Source organism: Homalodisca vitripennis, chromosome 8, assembly GCF_021130785.1.
Source record: "Homalodisca vitripennis isolate AUS2020 chromosome 8, UT_GWSS_2.1, whole genome shotgun sequence".
Taxonomy (NCBI): Eukaryota; Metazoa; Arthropoda; class Insecta; order Hemiptera; family Cicadellidae; genus Homalodisca; species Homalodisca vitripennis.
In genome coordinates, this window is record NC_060214.1 from 11148745 (window position 1) to 11169848 (window position 21104).

Sequence of the window (21104 nt, forward strand, 5' to 3'; positions counted from 1 at the left end):
AATAACAAAAAGAAGAGAACAACTAATGAAAGTGTCATTGGATGTTTCTCAGCCGTTAGGTGATCAGTGTAGACAGATTTAAATCAATATCACATATTTAAATTTATAATTAATTTACATAACGCCATATTGATTCACCAAGTTCACAGGTCCTTTGACAAAAGCTATATCATGTTCTCGTAATTAGATTCAGAAGTATTATATACCATATCCACATTCAGTTATGTCTGTGAGAGGACACATTTAAAGTCTGCACCTAAAATTAATGTTTAATACATTTCAATAATCTACAAAGTTCAAGCAGTAACTGCTTCAAAATTTTAAGGTGGTAAAACATACACCCATCGTAAATGAGGACATTGTAAAGTAAATATAACGACATAGCACCTATTTTGTCACAAACTGCCTAAAGGTGAACCATCTTATAATTCATTGTAACTATTCATTAGTTATTAATTATGTATATTTCAGGACTTATTTTCAGTAATTCGTATTTTCAGGACAACAACCCCTGCCCTACTGCCCCCGGCCACCTACAGCTCCAGTACATGCCGGCCAGTATGGTGCCCCCCACATTAGTATAGGTTAGTTCATGTGTTCTCTATGATTTTATCACTAGATAATTAGAGAACTTTTTAATGACTCTAAATAACAATTTTTAACTAACGGTTCAATAATTACAATTTTGCTAAATTTAATGAAACAATAAATTGTTAACCATTACAAAGAATCTAATAATCAGCTATTAGCTTGTGTTTCATAATGTGAATTTATTGTTATTTTCAGCACAACCCCATATATATTATGGGGGTCCCATCGTTTCGCCGGGAACGGGTTTTATCCAGGGTCCCGTCCCAGTCATCTCCCACCTAACAGGTCCCATCAGACCAATGCCTCCCAGTCCCATGACCCCTATCCTAGGCGTTCCTAGAACACCTCTGCCCCCCAGTCCTTTAACCCCCCTGCTGACCGTTCCCGGCAAAGCCCAGCCCGCCGTCTCAGGAGGTCCCCAGCCCGCCGTCCCAGGAAGCCCTCTTCACGCCGTCCTCGGAGAGTCCAGGACACTTCGGTCTGGTTAGTATATTTCTGTCCATTTTATTTAATTCGTCTTGACTTTCGCTCAAAATGTTTTTAAAAGATTTAGTTCTTGTACTTAATATTTAATAATTAAAATTTCCATTTTTATAACTACATTGACTACCTTCGATTTATTAAGTGTTTTGAATGCAAAATGATTGCAAAATATGATCTGATTGTTATTTAAAATTAACAAATCTATTATTATATATTTGTTGTTTACAAATTTATAAACTACTTATAATTTTTGGAAATAAACAAAACAAAAACAAAATAGCAGTGTAATATCTTAAATTGTTCGTCTAAAAATATCACTGTAATAAATCATAGAGCGTATTTGTAATAAATACTACTACTACTACTACTTCAACAGATCTTTATGCTTCTATCCGTTTTCAGTTCCTCATGCTTAACATCCAAGTATCAAAAATTGATAGGATTCTAAAATAAGGAAAATAATTCCAATTGTTTGTTGTTATCTCAACAGATGGCAGCAGCACCGAAAGCTCCAGTGACGAGGAGGGGCCCATCAGAGCAGACGGCGGAAGCCCTGGTACCTCGGTGCGAGGAGGGAGCGGTTGTGAGCTGCACAACTGTCTCAAGAGCTACCTCCTCAAGCCAAGTGAACTTCTTGAGCTTGGTAAGTCTCTACACTTAATCACTCCTCATATCTAGTTACATTTCCGAGTATATATTTTTATTAAAATAAACTTCAATCATTTTTAAATCCAAAAATTTTCCTCTAATAACCTATTTAAAGAAAATCTAATTTTTTATTGTTCATAACATCACAACACTGTATAGAACATTGTCACAATCATATACGTATAATATTTATAAAAACTATATTACATATAATGTTATTTGTATATGTAATTTCAAATTTAATTAGATCCCAAAAACATCACTTAACATGGCAATTAAATAATATAATTTATAAACTTTAACTGTTAGAGAAAAGCCGTCCAAGAATTTCTTGAATGTATAACCCACCCTGTTCATGAGATAATTATATAATTTTTTTGATATGATAGGGTTTCACTAGTTATTATAGAGTTTTGCCGTCTAAAATCTCGGTTGAAAGAGGATGACGATAAAGGACAATAACATATAATACCAGCCGAAAAATATAACCATAATACAAAATCTTAAGAATAGATTTATTTAAGAATCCTGATAAATATCTAAGATAAAAATCCAACTGTTTAGTTTCTTACTTAGCTGATCAATGTGAGGTTGTAAAGTTAAAGTCAGGATCTATGTGCATCCCTAGGAAACAAACAGTATTACATTCAAAACCTGCTGCTCTATTATATTCAAACTACTCTTTTGAGTTGTTGCCATTTATTAATTTGATGTAAGTCATTATACTAATAATTTACTATAATCTAATATATTGTTATTTTCATTTCAGGTTATCCTGTGGAGAGTGAGCTTTTTCCTGGGAAAGCCATGATTCTCAGGACCTCTGACCCTAGCCAGCCTCGTAGTCAAGGATTCAATGTAGACGTCAAGGAGTTTGTGCCGATGGGGTCTGACTCCACCATGAGCCTCAACCGCCCCAACCCTATCCCCAAGCATACCAGTGATAGAAACAGTTGCCACACCCCTCCTAAGACAGGGGCCGTGGAGCGCAAATGTGTTCGCTGCAAAAAGTACTTCCTTGTCACCGACAATGGGGAGTACCTGAGCAGCGAACAGTGTTCCTATCACTGGGGCCGTCTCTACCCCAACCCATCCTGCCCATCCTATTACCTTTGCTGCCAAGGTATCCCGTCCTCCCAGGGATGTTCAACCTGCAGGCGCCATGTGTGGAGTGGGATCTCCACCGGTATGAACGGTCCTCTGGAGGGATTCGTCAGGACCCTCCCCCGGCAGAATCCCACTCCAGAGGACCGTCCAGACGTCTACGCCCTTGACTGTGAGATGGGCTTCACAGTCAGGGGCCTAGAGCTCTTGAAGGTCACCGTGATCACTCAGGACGGCTCGGTGAAGTACGAGTCCCTGGTTCGACCTGAAGCCGAAATCGTAGACTACAACACGAGGTTCTCCGGTGTCAAGGAGGAAGACTACCGCGGCAACTTCAAGACGTTGAGGGAAGTACAGAGTGACCTGACCGAGTTCATAAAGGAAGACACCATCCTCATAGGCCACGGTCTTGAGAACGACCTTAGAGCCTTGAGGATGGTGCACTCTTCCTGCGTGGACACGGCGGTCGTCTTCCCTCATCGCCGTGGGTTGCCGTTCCGCCGGGCACTGAGGGACCTGGTAATGTACGTCCTCGGCAGGTCGATCCAGGGCAATCCTGAGGGTCACGACAGCACCGAGGACGCCAGGGCCTGTCTGGATTTGTTAAGGTATAAAATTTTTAACGATTTTAAGATATCGTTTTAAATTTAAATTTAATTACCTTTTAAAATTTCAAATTTATTAAGCTTGATTTTTTCAAAATTTTTAATTTTTATAATATACAGTCACATTTTTTAAGATAAAAAGGTAGTCAAATTATCTTAAAAAATGTAATACAGAAACAAAATTTCTAAATTTTATACCTTGCAAATTCAGACTTTTAGATTTAGGTTTTTTAGATTAAGTTACTATATAATCTTTAATCTTATAAGTGGCAATAGCCTTATTTAATTTCAATAAACTTTGAATCACAAAAAGTACTTGCTCCGCCGGGACTCGGACCCCGATCTCTCACTTGCCGGGTGAATGGGCTACCATTACACCACAGAGCCATCACTTTTTACGATTCAATTATTTTGTATATTTTAGCCGTTTCTTTCACATATGTGTTTAAATAACCAAACTAACATATGATCGGAAGACCAAATACCTGTCAAATGACTTTTATTCACTCATTAAATTTGTATAAGTAGCAATAGCCTAATTTAATTTCATTGAACATTGAATCACAAAAAGTACTTGCTCCGCCGGGACTCGAACCCGGATCTCTCACTTGGCGGGTGAATGTGCTACCATTACACCACAGAGCCCTCACTTTTTACGATTCAATTATTTTGTATTTAGCCGTTTCTTTCACATATGTGTTTAAATAACCAAACTAACATATGATCGGAAGACAGATTAGTAATCTGTATTTGATATATATATATATTTTTTATTGGATTTGTCTTATTTTTTGGAATACTATTTTAAATGTTACTATTATTTAGACCGATATGTAATTCTTCTTTTGTGTTTAATTTCTCTCCTTTCCTTTCAATATCTAAAAGTTTCATGTTCTTTTCAATATTTTTGTAGTTATTGTCAGTTTCCAATAAGTGTTCAGCAAAATTTGATTTTATTGTGGACATTTTATTTGTTTTCAAAGCTTGTATATGTTCTTTAAACCTTTTATTAAAATTTCTTCCAGTTTGTCCAATACAATAGCTTTCACAGTCACTACAGTTAATATTGTATACTCCAGATTGATTGTATAATTCTTGTTTGTCATCATTTTTGTTCACTTTGTTTTCAATAAGTTTAAATGTATTATTTCTTGTTTGTTTACTGATTGAAAGCGATGAATTTTGAAAGGTTTTTCGAACAGCTTTGTTTAATTTAGTACTGAAAGGTACACATATATATTTCTAAATTACTTTAGTATTAGGATTAGGTAGTATTATACTGGTAGACATTATTGTAGACATGTTACTTGTTTTCAAAGATAGTATATGTTCTTTAAACCTTTTATTAAAATTTCTACCACTTTGTCCAATACAATAACTTTCACAGTCACTACAGTTAATTTTGTATACTCCATATTGATTGTATAATTCTTGTTTGTCATCATTTTTGTTCACTTTGTTTTCAATAATTTAAATGTATTATTTCTTGTTTGTTTTACTGATTGAAATAGTTGAATTTTTGAAAGGTTTTTTCGAACAGCTTTATTTAATTTAGTACTGAAAATTACACATATATATTTCTGAATTTCTTTAGTATTAGGATTAGGTATTATTATGTTGGTTTTATTGATATTTCTTGTTTCTTCTTAAACATTTTGTCTACAATATGGGTTTGATATCCATTTTTGACAGCTAGATATTTTATTATTCTCATTTCTTTAGTTTTATTCTCATCACTCATTGGTATATTTAACATTCTGTTCACCATTGAGTGAAATGCTGCTAATTTGTATTTCCAAGGATGGTTAGAGGATGATAGTATTAGATCTGTTTGGGTTGTTTTTCTATAAATTTCAAATGAGTGATTTCCATAAGATTAGAAATGCTTGTATCAAGAAAATTAATTTTGACTTTTTGGATTACTTTTGAAAACGTAATTGTTGGCAATATAGAGCTGAGGAATGTTAAAAAGTGTTCTGCTTGGTTCTCATCTCCATTGAAAAGACACAAGATATCATCAACATATCTAAACCAATAAATACATTAAAATGTGTAGATATGAACTTGAATTTATGCAAATAATTGATATACATGTAGTTGTGTATGTGTTTAAAATAAGGGTTATATATTTTTTAGTATTTAATATAGAACACAAAAACTGACATGTTTATAGATTGAAGTTTCTGTTTTATTCATGTCTATTGAATTGTTAACTTCCTAACAGTTTATTAAAACAAAAAATTACACATGAGTTCTACATTTTCATGTAACCTAGAAAAATTTACTATGTCAGTCAGATAAGTTGGTTTCCTTAGAATTTCTTTTACCATGCTTTATATTTAAAAATATACAATTCAATAAAAAAAGTGCTCCACGATGTAAAATTTGTTTAGATTGAATAATTATAGTAAAAGTTAATTTCAAGATATTCACACCTTAATAGCATTACTTTTTACGGTGTTATTTTTATTACTACTATTTGAGCCAAAAGTATCTTGCTTAGGCCTATACAAAAGTAAAAAGTAATCCTTAAGTAATTCTTGATGAAACTTCAGTTTAGCTCTGTTCTTATTTTTTTATTAATTTTCACATTTTCATGTATAATATATTAAATTAACATTGTTAATACAGATTTTAGACTGTTGTATTGATCTCATGGATTTAATAAGGTTGTATTTAGTATTAGTTTGTAATTTGTTCTGTTTTGTTACTCAAGTTATTAGATAATATTATTTACTGACTGTTAAATATAAGTTCGTAAACAATATTTAATATAATAATGTTATTTTGAATAAATATATTTATTTTTAACCATACAAATGATGTCTTACTGACTAAATTTCCTTGGTCCTATTAATACAATACAGAGTGGAATAAGTGTTATAAAATACTCAGTAATTCATTTTTACGAATAATGTAAAATTTCAATCAAAGGAGGTATTTTTACAATATATTTGTAAGACCAAACTTTGAAGGAAGGTCACAAGGAAATCGAGGTTATTCACACAAAAAATATACGTAAAGAGGAAATGTTAATATTGCAATTCTTCATATTGTAAAGAGTTCAAAAAGCTATTAATATTTTTCAATGTATGCGATTTTATGAAATATATTATTCTTGGTTCAGCATGAACTTTAGACCATACCGGTACTGTATTATTTTGTATGGTTTTATACAGAGTGTGGTTTTAGAAGGATTTATGTACAACATGGTACCATTTTTTGTTATGTTTTTTTTAATTAGTGGTGGATCACAACGTATATATTCTAATTTAAAATTCCTTTTTTATAGTTTATATTTATAGTTCTCTACATCTACATGTTCCTCCTGGTATATAGTGAATATTTTTCTAATGAAACTCGTAATTATGAATGAGGTTGTACTAAAAAGAATTCGGAAATTAATAGTAGGCATTACCGTATTTTTAAGTGATAGATGCTTGCCGAACTGCATTATAGAAATGGGCATATTGAACAGGTTTAGTGTAATTTTGTTTTTTTAAGAAGATACCATGGAGGAAAGAAAAGTTATATAATAGATGTCAATTAAGTTGTCCGAGTAGTTGTCAAACAAATTCGTAGAAGTCATGGGTATGGCTTCATAAAACATGTCCATAATTTTGTTTTTTATAGAAGATGGATGATTTTAAAGGATAGGATCTAGGACACTTGTCATTGATATATGTTACACATATAGGACACTTCGTTCCTATATTATATATTTAAAATGAGGTTATTGTCACATTATATTCTATTTTCACTAACATTTTTAATTGTTAGGGAGTGAGTAATAAAAGTCAAGAATGAGGGCAGTGAAACGTTTACATCAACAAATAAATTATAAAGATCATATGATCACCATAGATAATTATGATTACTAAACCCTAGTGACATCCATCATTTACCAAGTTACAATCTGTTTGCTTTGTGGTATCCACGGGCGTACATACTATGGGGACTCAGGGGGCACAAATCCACCTCCCCCCCTTAAATTTTAAAAGACATACAATTTCAATTCCTCCCAGTAGTTAAGTTTAAGCTAGAACACATTAATGAGATCCTAAAGCTCAAAAACATTCCCAGTGGGAAAGTTCCTGAACCGTTATTTTTTAGGGTATTTTATACTTCCAAAACCACCCTTTGAATCAGCCCTCCTGCCCACAATGTTTTTTATACGCCACTGGTAGTATTAATATACTATAGCTTTACTTTTGGTGAGCATCCAATGCGTTTGATATATCATGCTACTGCATCACCACAATGCCTGCAGGATATGAAATACAGATGCTGCTTCCAGATTGTAATAAACACATGAGATGTTATATGGCATGGATTCTTAATTTTACCCTTTTAGAAGGTATTCATTTTCTTGAATACATAAACACATTAAAATGTACCCATATACAACTAAGAACTTTATCAACTACATCACGTCTGATTATCCTATCATTTTAAGAGCAAATCATGGCTTTAGAACCATCCTTAACAAAAAGAGAGGATGTGAAAATTATATTCAAGGTGTACAAATATATTTTAGAGCCAGCTGTTTCAGTTAAGGATATTTAAACTGTGTCAATTATTTCAGCATCCCTTTGCAAACATTTTTGTAATATTAATGACAACTAAGGAAACTTGTCTGGTTGTTGTCCTGTGAGTCAGGCTGTTCCACACCGCGCATGCGCAATAACATAGCACAATCCCGGAAGCGTAAGTTTAAGTCCTAAGTACACCCTGCCCCCTCCACCAATCCATACGGTTTCCCTTAAATACGGCGAAAGCACGCTAAACCCTTCATTCCGATAAAGTGTAACTTAATACATTTATTTGAATGAACGTGTGTATTCGTGCAAGTAAAAACTCCACGAAGTTTTTTTTAAGAATGCAGCAAATTCGTAGGTAAACATTTCATTATTTTTCAACTGGTGTACAACATATTTATTTAGCATTCGTTTTACCTCCAGCTTGTCATACTGTTGGAGAAAAATTTGAGATTTGAAGACCACAATCTGTAATAAGAAAAAATTTAAGCAATTCTTTAAATATTTAATTGTAATAACAGATATAAATTAACTCCATATACTACTTATACATAAAGTTTTTGAGACCTTCTTGATTTAACTCCTTGAAAATAACGTTAAAAGACGTTTAAGCCCTTATTTTTAGTAGTATAGTTATTAGAGGTACCTCAATACAAATATATAACTAATATGCGTGCAACAACTTATATTTTTATTTCTTTTTAAATTTGTCTCACGTTTTATTATTTCACTGTTAAACTTTCAAAAATAAATCTTCATTGTTGTTGACGACGGCACATTAAATGTTAAAGGGCCTTGTGTAAGAAATTGAAAATTATTGGAAGATTGTGTGTTTCCTTTAAAGAAAATAATAAAGCATTGAGTACAGAATTTGAAAATAGCGATATTAGTTGCAAACATTCAAACCTCTGAATTCAAAACTAAAACAGCCTGGAATTAATCAACAAAGGCCAGCCCAAACTGGGAACCTCGTCCTGTGCCATTTAACTGTTATATATGTAATGTAGTTTCTTGTTTTGCATGGAGGCAATTAGGCCATTATCCTCCTTAGTTTGAAGTGCCATAAATTTTATTTAGGTAACTATAAAGTTTTGTGATGAAGGGGTGTGGCGAATAAGAAAAAATAGAGAATTACGCAATGTATACCAAGATCCTGATATTGTGGCTTTGGTGAAGTCAAAGAGAATTAGCTGGCTAGGACATGTACATCGGAGACAGGAGGGCACAAGGTTAAAAGAGGTCTACCAGGCGGTACCGACAGGAAGGCGCCCTTTGGGTAGGCCAAAGATAAGATGGTGCGATCAAGTGGTCGAAGATGTGACCCGGTGTGGAGGGTCTGTGGATCTGGCGGAAGACAGGGTGGCGTGGAAGAGGCTCATAGACGAGGCAAAGAATCGACTGAGATTTGTTACGCCCCGGCAGTAAGTAAGTAACTATAAAGTTATGGAAAGTCGGCCATTATTGTTATACTGCTCTACAAACAAAACAAGAGTAATTGAAGTAATTTTCCATATCTTCATGGTTTGTTAAACTTGATATAATTATTATGTATTGAATATTTTAAAAGTCCTTACGACATATTTGTGATTGTGTGTGTGCACATGTCAGCACGTCCCAGGGCGCCGATACCAAAGTTGTCATCTCCCCGGCGATCCACTTCGCAGTTAGATCTTGGAGTGTCAACGTGGCTCCTGGATTAGGCATGGCACAACGCTTAGGTATGATTTCGTTTATTTTAACCTAGTTTGTAATTATGTATTAGGTTAGTTATTACCTGAATAAGAAATCAGATTGCAGATCTCGAAACACAGTGTTACTGATTTATTGTTTCACTGAACGATGGCAAATGTCTGGGAAAATCCTGTTTCCTTCACAGGACAATCTAACCAAATATGCTCTGCTGATTCCTCCTCTTTAGCATACTCGGCGATGTTTGAGGTAGTAGTGGCCAGGTATGGCCATGTAAACCTATCAATGTTATTTATTTATTTATTTCCAACGGTTCCACCATTTATACATGAATTTACTTAACTAAGGATAAACTAATCAAGATGGCATACAATGACTAATAACTGTGTTAACAACAATCCTAGTAATAACATAACAAATACTAATAACATAACAAAACTAGTAATGATAACAGATAACACAAGGAAGACATTATGCAATAATTTATAACAATACACAGCAATAATACCAAATAATGCAGGAGCAACTAGCAAAGAGAAACAGAACAACGTAACAATTATGATAATAACTTAACAATGAGATAAATATGTAACAGTACAAAAATAATAAAAGTATTTGTAACAGAATAACAAACAGATAAATCAAATCAAAATCAATTTTATTTCAAAATTTGCAAACAAGCACAGTACACATAATATAAATTAAATTAGTCCCACATGGGCCATAGAGGCTTGTGCGTGGTGACGAGTCAGTTTCTAGTTGCTGTGCACAGCGGTATCGTACATAATAGTTACCCTTAATAACAATAAATTATTTTATATCTATTTTCAAAACAATTATTAAGTATGAAATCTGAAATAATCTGTGTAATTTGTAGGCCACAGACAACATTAATTATGCCACAATACCCAATAGTCTAATTATTTGATATAAAAGATCATATAAAAATAAGGTATGTTATTTGCTATAGTGCAAATAATTAAAATGGAACAAAATTAATTACTAACGATACTTAGGTTAAATTTGGTTTATTAGAGGTGTACAAATCCATCGGAGAGGCGAAACGGCGCAAGACGGCCATCGCAACAATAGTGAAAAACAGTTTGTTGCGTGTAGTAAAGTAAGTTAGTCCAGTAAATAAACGTGATCATATATTTTAGTCTAGTATATAGATGAGAGCAGCGACTCAGCGTGTTCAGCGCCGACCTCCAACAGCCAGTTAGAGACAAGATTTATGTATGCGGACAGCGGGACCTGCAGGTCCCTTATGTGTTGCGGAATATTTCTGAGTAGGAAATTTGCAATGTAATAAGGATTGGTGTAATTATACGATTTTACTACTCGGGGAACCTGCAAGCCCACGCTAACAGCATTCCTTGTAAAATATCTATGTGTGACAGGGGTGACGATCTCCTGCCTGTGGCTCCTCGCGAAGACCAGTAAGCTTTTAATATATAGCTGCCGAATTGATAACAATTGTGTCTCTGTATAAAGCAAGATAGTCGGGTATCTGTTGTGTTTTTGAACGCTGCCTTAATAACTAAATTTTGAACAGTCATTAACGGATATAAAATAGACCTGTAAGCCCCTCCCCATACTATAATACCATATTGTAAAATTGATTGTGTATAGGCGTAATAAATAGTTTTAATTTCATTGGGATTTAATATTTCAGTTAATTGATGGAAAACGTAAATCATTTTCCTTAGTTTAGATTTTAACATGTGGATGTGTGGTTCCCATTTTAATTTTGAATCCATGATGACTCCCAGGTACTTGTACTGGTTCAACCTCTGTAACACCCGACAATCACAGGAGCCACTGTTCGTGTCACCGCAAGAGTGGAGTACCAATCCCATGTCCACAGGCGGCTCGCTCGCCCGCGCTGCGCAATGAGATCGGAATACATTTAGTTTTTGAAACATTCATGGTTAGAATATTTTCATCAAACCACCGTTTTTACTAACGCCAATTCTCCCGCAGCAACACGGTAGACCTCCTCCCACGATCTCCGCTCAAACAATATTGCAGTATCATCTGCAAACAGAAATATCCTACCAGTAATCTCGAGTTTAACAATATTATTTATGTAAATTAAGAATAGAAGTGGACCAAGAGTGCTACCTTGGACTACACCGTAATCAACACTCATTGTGTCACTTAAATGATTGTTTATAGAGACTGTTTTGCGTACGTCCGCTCAAATAGCTTCTGAACCAGTTTCAGCTCTAATCCGCGAACTCCAACACATTCTAATTTGCGAAAAAGCAGGTTTCTGTTTATATACTATCAAAAGCTTTTGCCAGATCAATGTAAAGAAGTAACACTTTATTATTGTTATTCAAGGCATCTGTTATACATTTATTAATTGCGAATAGGGAGTCTGAAGTATTTTTGTTTTTGCGAAAGCAGTATTGGGACTATGACAGAATATTATTATCAAGATAAATAATAACAATAATAGATAAATAATAGTAGATAGTAGATAAATAATAACAATTTTAAATACTGAAGATGAGGTGTAATGTGACAGTGGTGTGTGTGTGTGTGTGTGTGTGTGTGTGTGTGTGTGTGTGAGCGCGCGCGCGCGCGCGCGCGCGCGCGCGTATGTGATGAAATACAGTTAATGCAATATAGTTTGAAAAAGATATATTTAAGACATTTGAATTTTAGCGCCATAAATAATCTATTGAGTTTCTCAAATAGTTCGAAACTAGGCTCCCAGGTAGCGCTCCGATCAGTGACAATCAATTAAAATTTCAAACCGCCCTCCTGACGTACCTAAAAGAGAAAATTTGACGAAAAAAAAGTATATTGAAGCTCATGTACGTAATAAGTGCTTCCAATTATCAAAAGTTGGATTTTTAAATCAGGAAATTGTGCCAGGGTGAGGTTGCAGTACCCCTCGAGGATCGTGAATTTAGTCCCGTATATCCATTGTTAATTTCAAAACGTTGTCCTGGCCTTATTTTTAATCGGATTCCTATATATAAATTTACTTTCTTCCTAAAAGTCTCTTTATTTGCTAATAAACAATACTTTAAAGCGTATAAAGAGATACATATAAACTATTGTTACAAACTATACTTGAAAGAAATTACATCCTGTTGACAAAATCTGGTTTTACTGAAGCGAGGTCTTCTGATAGGAACTCAAAGAGGAAGCCGGATTCCATCTCTATCCTGACCAGACCCGACCGAGGGTGTTTGTTGATATTGGTGCCTCATCACATTTGGGACAACGGGACTTTGACAGGTGCAAAACTACAGAGGAGCCCTTCCGTATCCTGTTCTAAAAATACAATGTACTGTCTTTAGCTTTCGTCTCCTGTACGTAGTTCCAACACTCGCCGCACCTATGGAGCGGGTCAGTCGACAACGAAATGTTTGCTGGATGTAGCGCAGCGCCCCCACCATTGATAAAGGACACGCCGCCCTTCCGAGAGGCACGCGCCCTTGTATAAGGGACACAAAGAAGACCCTCAGCCCCTTTTACCTACTTTCTAAAAGCACCCGAGACAGGCAGGCTGCCTGACACGTGTACGAGCAGGAAAACAGACAAAGCTGCCCAGCTGTTGTTCTCTTTAACCCCGACCTTCTTTGTACGGTAAAGTTCAGCGTGGTCGGCCAAACCTCTTTGTCAGTCCATCAGTGCCCATGTCTGCATGTCTGGCACATACACCCAAAACCATTACTAGTATTACTTCATAAAAATACACGTGGTTTATGAAAGACAAGAGTCTATTTAACTTACATAGAAAATAATGTGATTCCAACGGAATTTTTTAATGATAAACACGTATTTCTTTAGGGGTTTATAGGGTTTATCCTCAGTGGTCCATGAGCTGGTAAATTTTCAAGTTACGTTGTTATGATTTGTCAGTACACTGTGGTTTTCTAGCTGACTTTGAAAACTCATGGATTTTCGTGACAGTAGGTAAGTTTTGGTTGATATTAGTAATCTATTCTTGAGCCATAAATATTATTTCCATGGATTGTTGTGGTAGGAGACAAGTTTTTATTGAATTAATAGTCTATTCCTGAGCCATACATATCTCCATGGTTTGTCGACCGAGTGGATAAGTTTTGAATGAGATTAGTAATCTATTCCTGAGCCATACTCTTGATTATAGATCCTTCTGAAAGGTCTATAATCCAGGGCCATACGTATTATTTCCCTGGATTGTTGTGACAGTAAATACATTTTGAATAAGATTAATAGTCTATTCCTGAGCCACACATATTTCCATGCTTTTTCGACCGAGTAGATAAGTTTTGAATGAGATTAGTAATCTATTCCTGAGCCATACATATTATTTTCTTATAACATGACATTACTCATATAGTTAATAATAAACAATCATTTACCATGCACTTAAAATATTTTTCATTATTAAATATATTCAATAAGTATATATTGATTAAAAGTATTCAATATGTTCTAATACCACCAAAGTACAAATTTGTATAGACAACTTGAAGACTCTATGGAAAACCGTAACTGCTTTGTAAAAATTATATAAAACTCACGTGTTATAAACATATTCTAGCTTTATTTGTAAAAGTATTTTTCCCCTAATTTTCAAGTAACATCGTAAAGTTAACATCTTTTAATACGTTATGCTCGATTCCTTGAAATCATACACTAATACAGGAAATATTGATGAACTTTTGCGTTCTTGGTAAAAAAATCACATTAGGTTTTTTTCTAATTTTTTGTCTTGCGAGTTAGGTAGTTTGAGAACGCACGTGTGCAAAACTATCCCTAACCTCGAGTTTAGGGCCGCCCTCCCCCAGACAAACCTTAGGCGGTCCCTTAAATACAGGGCAGGCGCTACAAGGAAAATGCAACAGTTGTGTAAATGGCTTTCCGTATGTATTAAAAAGTTTGATGTTTAAGGAAAATGCAACAATTACGTAACTAGCCAAATTTTAAAAGTATATTAAGCGTTTTTCTTACTTTTAAATATATGTAGTATTTAAATAAATCTGAGTTACAATTGAAAAAACCAAAACAATTAACTAACATTTAAGACAAGAGGATTTAACATTTATTTAACGTTTATTCGCTCATAATCATATATTTATTACAGTTATATAAATATTGTTAATAGTAAGCACGATAAATATATGAAAGAATTTTTGTTTCAGCTTGGAATAAAATGTCTACACTTTAAATCAAAGTTTTTTAACGTTTAATGTTTTAATTAATGTTTATCATTTTAAATCATTTTAATGTTTTATCATTGCAATAGTACCAGACACAAATAACAATTATTTATGGAAGTATTTTACGGGTTAAATGATGTGCCTTTAATGTATTTTTATAACTTTATTACACGTTCTTATTTCAATTAAGTTTTAATGATAAAAACCTTTTGTTTCATACGAATCGTCTCGTGAATTAAAATATTAGACAAAGGAAATGTGACGCGTGCAGCCACACCACGTGGTACGTAACAGGCCTCGCTGAGGTTGCATGCAAAACTTTCAAGTCTATAACCTCAAAGCTACACTCTAGAGATGCCCAGCAGACATACACACAGTCAATCACACAAGAAATACATGTTTACATTCCCCGTAGACAAAGAGAAATTGCGTCCCCTACTGAGTGATGCAATGACGCTCAGCCATCAATGAACGTGCACTATTTACATAAATTATTCTCATTTATTCGCTTACGCTCAGCCTATCAATTTTTTTCTGTTTGCATCTGGCATGGCTTACTTTTCTCTGGATTATTCTGCGATTTCCTCGTTACTCATCATTCTTTCCACTAAGACTAATTCAAAAAAGTTTGCTAACGCTCAGCCAAACTATGGTGTGACATGCAACTCCATGCAAAATTTCAACTTTATAGGTCAATTGGTCGGTTGACATGCTTCATCCTGTGTTTTTTTTTTTTTTTTTTTTTTTTAATTTTAAACTTAATAAAATACACGTTTTAACCTTAAATTTAACGAAATTGTAGTTGAAAATTTGATAACGTACATTAAAATGGTTAATACTTATAAATACAGTAAACTATTAAATGCCACCAGAAAGGTCTACAGTTGTTAAATAATAATTTACATGTAAAAAAGAAACTATAGCTGTATATATTTTGTGTTTAGTACGATCACATTTTAGCCCTCATAAGGTTTTTTTAAATTTTTATCGAAGTGATTTTCATTCTAATTACGGTTTCATTTATCCATTTGTTTTCAAAACACTTGTTTCTTATATATTAGCCAGTCAGGGTAAATTGTTCATACTACGCTAAGTTCTGTCAGTAGAAAAGTTAGTAGAAAACACTTATGCTTCGATATTGAAGTTAGGAAAATTATATCCATTCATAATTTATAATTCATATTCATTAATGGCCGTACAATTGAATTTTCTCTGTAAAAATACCGCAATTGACCATGTACTATTCTTTTAAACTGCTCTTGAAATCGATCTAGAAGTTATTAATACACCCAAAACACAGTACATGTTTATGCGCAAATATTTCATCATTATCGCACATTATGACTTTTCCATATTTCAGTAGAGTGGTCAATTTTACAATAAATGTTACTATTAGCTACTATTACGATCAGTTATATAGTTACTATTTACAGCTATTAATACTATTATAGTACAGTTAATATTACTTAGTTATATTTTAATTGTCTATACTTGTCAATATCGTAGTAATGTCAAACTTGTATCACATCCGTATCAGAGTAAAATATCAAAATATATAGCGTTTGTATACCTTGTTAAACCAGAGAGGTCATATTTGTCACAAGCAAGCTAGTGATCAAACTTAAAAAGGTAAAAGTGACAAATGGCAAATAAAGAAATTTAAATTTCAAAAATTGCTAAATTCTAAAGAATTTGCTAGTTGTATGGCAGGGCAGGACATGTGGCTGTATATTGTTTTATTACGGTCAAGGATAAATAAACACTGGGAATATTTTATGAGTCAAGTGGTATGAAAATGTATACTATGTACACTAAAGGTCAAAGGTCAGTACAATTATCCTTATATTGTTATAGTCCGATAGGCTAGACCCAACTTGCTTCCAAAAAACCACTACCTAGTTTGGCTGGTAATTAACAGAGAAATTTCCCCTAAGATATAAATCTATAGTTGCGTGTTAATTACGTTGAATATTGAAATGAAACAGCCCTTAAAAATACCAAATTATATAGGGTATACAGGGTATCCCGTAACTCTCTGGACAAAGGTATACCACGTGTTTGCTCAGGTCAAGACAAACATATTTCACAATATGAACATGGGTCTGCAATGCTTAGTTTCCCATATGTCTGTCCGTCTGCGTTTTTTTTTTATAATAACATTAATATCTTAAAATGTAATAAACTAAATTATACCATATTTGGCTAATAAACACATACCGACAGACAGATGGGAGACTAAGCATCGGAGACCCTTGTTCATATTGTGAAATATGTTTGTCTTGACGTGAGCAATATAGTGGTATACCTTTGTGCATAGAGTTACGGGACACCCTGTATATTTTTGTCTCATGTCATAACTTTTTCAGCTGAACTTAAAGCAAATAAGGAAGAGGTTACAGTAGGATCTGCAGAGTGGCATTACCCCACGCAAAAAAAAAAAAAAACAGAATACACATACACATGTTCTTTGCAATACACATGAATCCAAGAAAATCGTGGACACATTTTATGTTTTTAAATACTTTGTATACGTTTTTTTAAGATACTGAAATGTTTAGAAGTGAACAGTTTTAAACTAGGGTGACCGAAACATGGACACGACTAACAAAACAAGTTGTAAAACGTTTAATCATTTGTATAACTTAGATAAGAAACTGTATCTCTCATTTTGTATCTAGAAATGTGACAATCCCATTTAATTACGGAATAATATCAATTATATTGTGATGAAAAGGGTTTGACTTCCTATCAAGGTCTAATACAATAAATTTTACATACAATATTTCTGTTTCTAGTACATTACTCTTTATTATTTATTTCTTAATAGTTTTTATTTCTGTGAGCCACAGGTGTTTTTATAACGGTACATCTATGGCCATGCGGAAGGATCAAACGGAGCCGAAGGTCATTTTTTGTTGCTACTACAATAGGCGAGGGAGCGAGGGAGACCCTCTGGATTTCTCCGACTTAAGGGCGGAGATCCACTGCTTTGTCTCTTTCTGCCGAAAACAACTATGTTTTCTGAAGATTTTCTTTGTTTCACGGATCAAACCAGTTTCTAGCACAATACCTGCTGATTCCGATACAAATTTTAAATGTTTCTGTTCTTTAAGTATTTAATTTTCTTACTCTCTCAGTATAGTTGTGGGCATCTGAATTAATGGAATGAATATATGGGGGCCAAATATTTTATGTAACCTACTTTGTATATTGACATCATACTTTGTATATTACAAAATACTTTGTATATTGACAACATACTTTGTATATTACAACAAATTTTGTATATTCACAACATACTTTGTAAATTACAACAAAATTTGTATATTGACAACATATTTGTATATATACAAAATACTTTGTATATTGACAACATACTTTGTATATTACAACAAATATTTGTATATTCACAACATACTTTGTAAATTACAACAAATTTGTATATTGACAACATACTTTGTATATTACAAAATACTTTGTATATTGACAACTGAAATGGAATGTTGTATATTACAACAAATTTTGTATATTGACAACGTACTTTGTATATTGACAACATACTTGTGGTACGTTCATTATGTACGTAAATTGTCATATATAATTCGTATTTCAATTTTGAATTACTGTCGTTTTCAGGTAAACCTTTCTACATGGCTGTTGGGGTTAGGTTCGAAGGTCGAAATGGCCGGCAACCGGTTTTGTCACGCCTGACCCTACCAACCCTCGGCAGCACCCGCGATGGGGAACCCCTATTGGCTGTGGTTGGTTTAGTTTATACATTTACCTGCGATTGATCTTCATTGGTTAACTATTTTGGTCTACTGTTAAGTCGAGGTTACCAATAAGCAACATACATTTGCTATACAGAGTAATTCTAATAAAAGTGCGCGTTGTTTCAGGGTTGATATTGGATGTGGATACAAAGTTTTGTTGCCTTAATACACATGGGTTGCAAATTTATGTCTTTATTTATTTATCAACGGATAACCATTTTTTATAAGAGTAATACAAATTAATTAATTTAAGACAGACAGCATAATCGAATAAATTTACAATAAAACATGGTGTGTTAGTTTTGACTATGCAATAATTATAAAAAAATTACAAATCATAATTAACACTAACCAACTCGAAACTAATATAACCTGAGTATAATAACAATAACAACAAGATAACAGAAAAACAACGATAAAGATTTAAGAATTAACAAGATAAATTTAGAGCAAATAGCAAACAACAAGAAATAAAGTAGCAGATCTACATGAAAAAGTCTATACAGTTACAAGAAATCAGGCAATTAACAACGTACAATCACATTCAGCAGTGCAATTTTAGAAACAATTATTAACTCGTTAAAAAAGTGAAAAACAAATAAGTTTAATTTACAACCAAGCTATTAGGAAAAAAATAATAAAATAAAAATAAACAAATTAAGCATCATTGAGCATGGTGAAAAGACTATTTCTAAAAAAGCTATAGCTACATGCGAAATAGTCCAGATGCTGGCACACCAAATTAACCAAATGATGGACTCTGTTGCGTAAAAAGTTGGCCCGATAATTGGTGTCCACGTGCTTACGGACGAAAAGCTCCCTGGACCTAGTTTGAGCAGTGGGGCATCTGAAGTAGATCAAGGCAAGGCAAATGTTTAATTTCTGAGAAATTTGGGATTTTTGTGAATCGCCTTTTTGTAGACAATACGTAGTATTTGTTCTCTTGGCCTAAAAACGCAAAGCTGAGGAAACAAAATTTTATTTCCTTCGTAATAACACAAAAAAAACCACACGATGTGAACAATAATGTAAAAAAAAATATTATTTCAGCAAAAGTTTAAAATTTCCCCCGTTTGTGTACAATCGGGAGAAATTTAAACTTTTAAAATTAAAAAAATCAGCTTTAGCAAAGCTGATCTATTTGTAACATAGACTGTCTTACATTTTGAAAGAGTTAGGGGTGTTTTTCTAACTTCTGCTGCTTAAAATATTTGTTACTTACTTGTTTGCATGAAGTGCTTGTTTTATTTTTAATTTGGGTTATTGTAATTAGAATAAATTTAGTTTTAGAAGCTGTCCGTTTTTCTGGCCGAATCCCAAAGGGCTGTGTTGCTTACAAGGAGGCGTTTCATAGATTCTCAATTCTCTCGGTAACTAAAAACTTGCGACCCCCTGTGTATTTCACATCCTTTATCAACACTTGAAAAATGCGCACTTAATCGTAATCACCCGGAATACGCTTCTCTTATCTACTTTATATTGGAAGCAGTGGGTGCTGTTTATGCCAAATTTTTAAGAGACAGAAATAAAGTGTCTAATGTTTGCAGATCTACCCCTGAACCCCTACAGATCACAGCAACCTAACCGCCCTCTACCTGCCGTGCCTCTACATCCCCTGCCCAGCAGAGTCCACGGACTGCAAAGTCACCTACTTTTGGGTTTGTTTATATATTTTTATCTTTCTAAAAAGATTCCTCAAATATAAAAGCCAGATTTAAAAGTTCTTCTTCTCGTTAGTGTGCTGTACTAAGAATTATATTTTCAACATGCTTTGCGTTTTAATTTCGTTTTAATTATAAAAAAGGAAATGCTTTTAACAGATTTCAGTTATGAACTAAATTCTTACAACGCCTATATTCATACATTTATTTAATAACTACCCGTATTTTATCTCATTTGTTCGTATGCATAAGACAATTAAGAGATGGTAAATTTTGAAAACTATGGGCTGAGGTAAGTGGTTTTTAGACTAATGGACGGGTTGCAAATATGATTGTTCTCATAAAATGTATTGATTTATGTCTACCAAACTATTGGTTTTTATATGTCATAAAACTCCATAAAATAATTACTTATCGTTTGTAGCGACCTAGAACACAAATATAATCCACTCTGTGTTTGATTAAGTTGGAATTGCGTGATATATTATTTTAACGATTCATATTTCTAAAAAATAAATAATAAAACAATAGTCTTAGTAACAATAAATAACATAGTTCAATGAATTTATTAATTAATTTAAATGTTTAGCAAGAATTAATAAAAACATTACTTTAACCAATTGCTTTAAAAAATAAAGCCTTTGAATCGGTATATCGATTTTTACTCACTGTGCACATGATATCCAATGTAGGCAGATTGTGTATACCAAATTCCTTTTGCTCAGTCGGAAGAAATTGGGAGATTTCGAGACAGCAGAAATACTATCAATTTCCAATAGGATTAACGTGTACTAAATATGTCAGAAACTGGTTGAACTACAAATAAAGGATTATAAAATGTTGC

The 21104-nt window shown here is 33.5% G+C and overlaps 1 non-coding gene across 1 annotated transcript; it reads right to left on the reverse strand.

Annotated features, from left to right (window-relative positions):
* Nucleotides 1-4005: 4005 nt before the first annotated feature.
* Trnag-gcc lies at nt 4006-4076 on the reverse strand. Its single transcript has one exon. It is a non-coding gene; the product is annotated as a tRNA-Gly (tRNA).
* Between the last annotated feature and the right edge of the window lie 17028 nt (nt 4077-21104).